General features: G+C 51.2%; 1 protein-coding gene across 1 annotated transcript in view; it reads right to left on the bottom strand.

Moving 5' to 3' along the window:
• The window catches only part of Fgd5 (FYVE, RhoGEF and PH domain containing 5), a 102,211-nt gene that overhangs the window by 85,504 nt on the left and 11,899 nt on the right, over window positions 1-4,808 (bottom strand). The gene's annotated exons all lie outside the window — the stretch shown is intronic.

Genomic DNA, 4,808 nt, shown 5'->3' with positions numbered 1-4,808 from the left:
CTCTTCCTTCCTTCCTTTTTTCTTTCTTTCTCTCTCTTTTTTTCGAGACAGGGTTCCTCTGTGTAGCCATGGCTGTTCTGAAACTCACTTTGTAGACCAGGCTGGCTTTGAACTCACAGAGATCCTCCTGCCTCTGCCTCCCGTGAGCTGGGATTAAAGGTGTGTGCCTCCCCCCGCCCCCACCTGGTTAGTCTCGTGTTTCCCGATTGTCCTTGCCTCTCTCCTCTGTCCACAGGTGGAAATCTCGCTGTTCTGCACTGTCCTTCAAGGTCCTCCTTCCCTGGTCCATCTGTTTCCTGTACATTGCTTAGCATGGGATCCAGTACAGAACTTCTCACGTGGGCAACACCAGCTCGTAGTCAAAGCAGCCTCTCCCTGGTTGTCTCAAGCCTCCCCATCCACACGGAGCACAGCAAGGTTCTGCCTGCCACCAGAGTGTGAATGAAGCTCTCTGTGACAGGGGAGTCAGAGTGAATTAGCCTTGTCCCTCAGAACGTCCAAGACTCTCTTTGCAGGCACAAGCACACAGACCCTGCTCCTAAAATTCCCTTGGTGATCAGGAAGATCCTCTGCAGGTGGCAGGCCCTAAACCCAGGGCTCCTGGTTGTCCCTCAGGCAGAGGTGGCCTCCAGAGACCAGGGGTCTCCACCATGGTCTGGAGCAAGGAAGGCTGTCTGGACACACTGTTAGCACATCACCAGTGTCCATAGATAAGGTGCACTGCAATCCCATGGGTCATCATACAGAGAAGCGCATCCCTATTCAGCGTCCCCTGGAGTCCTCCAAGCCACCAAGCAAGGAGCACTGGGAATGGGGCAAGAGGAGCACCCTCTTTCCTGCAGGGAGCTTCTCAGCAAGAATCAGGGTCTCAGCAACACCAGAGTGTGGCCTTTTCACTACGAAAAATAAATGGCAGTAGAAACTTCCCATAATGGAGACTCAGGTAGGCCTGAGTTTGACTACTTACCCTCTGTGTGACAGAGGATATTCAGCATTAGTTTAGCAAGTCGCAGCCTTCCCATAAGAAACTGGGAACTGGGGATTGCATGCTATAGATACAGCCGGCTCTAGCCATCACCATGGTAACAGGCACTGGCTCCGGTGCAGTTAAGGAATCATGACCTCTGGTCTTGGCATTGGTGTCAGAGGCAGTGCTGCCCAGGGCTCTAGATTAGTACTGTCAGCCTGTTATCTGCAGTCCTGGGTCTTCCTGGGAGCACTAGAGCAGATAACACTATAATTCATGGCCAGAGTTCCCCAATCTAAGACCTTGCAATGGAGACCTGAGGACCAAGGCACACAAAGGCAGAAAAGGAGAGAGAGAGAGAGAGAGAGAGAGAGAGAGAGAGAGAGAGAGAGAGAGGCACACCCATGGTGAAGGACCCTGATCCTCCCTCCCAGAAGCAGCATCTCTGGAACCAAGTTCAAATCCTGTATCCATAAGACTTGACCTTGGTCCCCTACCACTTAACAGCAAATGCTTACGAATCACTTGGCCGTGCTTCAGACTCGTTGTCACGAGGCTGGCAAGCATCAGGAGGGCCGCAGACACAGGATGGCATGGCTGAGACGTCTACATGCCTAGCAGCACCTCTCAGGTATCTGGGAACAGGTCAATGTCCCCAGAGCAGAACATTGTGTGACAGATGGGCAGAGGGAGAAGAGACGGTCAGCCCTGCAGCAAGGGTGGAGCAGGACCTAGGGAGTGGGAGCAAGGACAAGTCGCCGTCAAACCTGGAGCTTTTTAGTGACTTGAGTATTTTCACAGTAAACCTTGAGGACAAATGACACCAAGGGACAACCTGTTTTGAGGCACAAGGCTGACAGAAGCCAGCTCATCAACATACAAGAAGCAGGAAGACCAGGCAGGTTGAAATGGGGTGTTTAGCACAGGGTCCCGTGCTGCATGCTGGGTCACATCGGCCTCTAATGGCATGGGAAGCACCGGGGACTGTAATCTCAGACTGGTCACTTAACAAAGGAGAGTTCTTTTCCAGGCTCAAAAGTACCATGTCACCAGTGAAATCCAGCTCAGTTCCCAGCCTGAGAACTGGATCAGTGAACCATAGATCCTGTGGGAAGCATGCAAGACCCCAACAGAGACTCCTGACTGCCGAGACCACATAGCATCCTGCTGGAAAGAGAATCTGTTCAGGAAAAAAAAGTGTATCCATAGGGGATACATTTCAAATTAAGAGCTGGCAAACTCTGTTACAAACTCCCACTTGCACTTGGTGAAATAACAGGGGGCTTATTACTTCCCTGCTCAAACGCTGTCTCTGTGCTGGGGAACCAGAAGGAAGCAACTGCAAAGAGGAACTCTCCCCACCTCCCCCCGCCCAGGCTGTGCCAGCTTCAGGTCTGAAGCCATGACCTATAAGCACCCAGGTGAGCCCCGTTTCTTGGATGGACACACTTTCAGTGGAAAGTAGTCTTGTTCTGGGGGACAGGTCTCTGTGCCTTTTAAGTACTCTGACTTCTCTGAGTAAGTTGACTCTGAGCCGCCAGAGCCAGCCTCTACCTGATTCAGACACCAGGCCTGAGGTTCACAGCCTGACAAATAACAATCTCAAGCCAGATTGCTCCTAAGTTAATATACTTTCTAAAATCTAATTTTTACTAGTATTTTCTGTTCATAATAATGGGTCCACTTACTTCACCCCCACCTGCCACAACCCCCAGTCACACCAAGTTTCCTTTATCCCTTTTTGAGGTGAAGATGAGCTGACTTGAACAGACACCGGGCCCACAGCCATTTCCTAAGCTCTGTCCAGGACCTTGGTCAGGCTGTTTCTCCAGAGGCTCTGTCCTGTCTCCTTTCAGAGCTCTCGGTTTTCAGACCCCCACTCTAGACAAGGCAGGAGGCGGTGCCTCTCCTCCACCAGCCTCATCCGCTCCCCAACCCCAGGCACTCCATTGCCCCATGTGTTCCGTATGCCCTCTGCCTCACTCACAACACCCATGTAGGGGAAGCCCCACACCATCCTGGGCCTCTCACTTGCCCAGGCATGCTGTGCCCGGAGCAGGGATTTTCTTCTCTGTTTTCATCTGTCTCCCAACAGGAAATGAAGAGAACTGAGCTTTCTGAATGACAGGCATTTGGAGTCACACAGACAGGCCCTTGGAGGAACAGCAGCATCAGAGGGGCTGAGATGCCGCTGCACTTCAGAATAGATAGGTCAGGATCCTTCCGGCCAGGCCCTGGCTGCAGCCTCAGGTGTAAGCCAACAAGTAAAGCAGCCAGCACACCGCCAGGCACACAGAGGAGAGTCCAGACCCAGCACCATTAGCATTTTCTCAGGCATTTTATCCCCTACTGTGAACCTTTTATATCTGGGGGAGGAGAAAACACAGAAGAAGGCAATGGCCTTTGCAAACCGCCAAGCACCTGTGTACCACTCAACCCCGTGGGGCATCATCTGTACACACTAAAGGGGAAGGCGCTACCTGTGGAGTTCTGCCTCCCTTAGCTTCATCCACTGCAAATTCTTAAGTCAAGAGTCAAGAAGTCTCTGCACAAATTCCCCCCCAAACTTGTCGTGAGATCTCAGGCAAGTCCCTTTTCCTCTCGGACCTCCAGTTTTCCACAGCAAACCTGCCTTCAACAATAAAACTGTGACTCCACAGAAGTGGATCTTAATCTTTGATAAAACCAGCCAGCCTATCTGCCTCGAGCGAAGCCAAGAGGTGGTGTGAACAGGGTGGGGGGCAAACAGGCAGTGATAGCGCACGCCTTTAATCCCAGCACCCAGGAGGCAGAGGCAGGCAGATCTCTGAGTTCGAAGCCAGCCTGGTCTACAGAGTGAGTTCCTGGACAGCCAGGGCTACACAAAGAGACAAAGCAAAACAGAACTTCCTACTATTCACAGTCCAAGGGAATGCTGGGAAGTAGTGAGTTCCCAGCAGCTAGGAAAAGTCAAGAACCAGCTAGCTGGGCAAACGCATGTTACGCCTGAGGATTCTGTGTTTCAAATTGTCTTGTTTTCACCAGTGTTAAGAGGTGGAAAGAGGCTGGACCTAGCTGGGGCCGTGATATTATTAATGAAATAAACCAGCCAGGTCCAGTCTCTACCCCTCTCCCCCTCCACATTAAATGCTATCCCTCTCCAGGGCTGGTGTCTGTTGCCATTCTTGTAAACAAACCTCCATGTCACAGGAAGAACTGGGAGGCCATGGGACCCATGTGGGAACCACATGGAGACTCCTGAGCAGGAAGCTGGGAAACCTTTGCAGTCTACTCCAGGCCAGCAGCAGCCATGTCTCTCTTTAGCTCCCTTGAAGCTCCACAGATGTTCCTGGCTGCAGTCACCAGGCAGGCAGGTTGGTTTGGTCCCCACACAAGAAAGAACCCTGGGGCTCCTGTACTGGGGACTGTCAACGAGCGGTACAAGCACACAGGGCAAAGTGTCCTGTTGAAGCTGCAGCCAGTCCAGGTAAGCTGTGGGGGATGGGGGGCTTTTAGCTGGAGGGAAGGGAGGCAGAAAATCCCACTATTGTTTGATTTTCACAGTGTTCCGCTCCCACTTTCAAAACAATCCAGGTTTTTTTTTCCCTCAGCTTAAATGTACCTCTTCAAGACTTCTATTCAGAAACTGAGTTCAAGGCACTGTGAGCTCTTTGGACAGTTTAAATAAATCGTCTTTTCTAGTTCCATGTGTACACAATAAGAAGGTATCAATCAATTAGGGTATTTTCCTGATGATGAAAGATATTTAGTTTGGCAAGCTTCCAGAACCTTCTTTCTTGGTTGCTTTCTCTCTCTCTCTCTCTCTCTCTCTCTCTCTCTCTCTCTCTCTCTCTCTCTCTCT

Source organism: Microtus ochrogaster, unplaced genomic scaffold (assembly GCF_000317375.1).
Source record: "Microtus ochrogaster isolate Prairie Vole_2 unplaced genomic scaffold, MicOch1.0 UNK1, whole genome shotgun sequence".
NCBI classification, from domain to species: Eukaryota; Metazoa; Chordata; class Mammalia; order Rodentia; family Cricetidae; genus Microtus; species Microtus ochrogaster.
The sequence above is the reverse complement of the archived record's forward strand: the minus strand, read 5'-3'. Positions and strand labels throughout refer to the sequence as shown.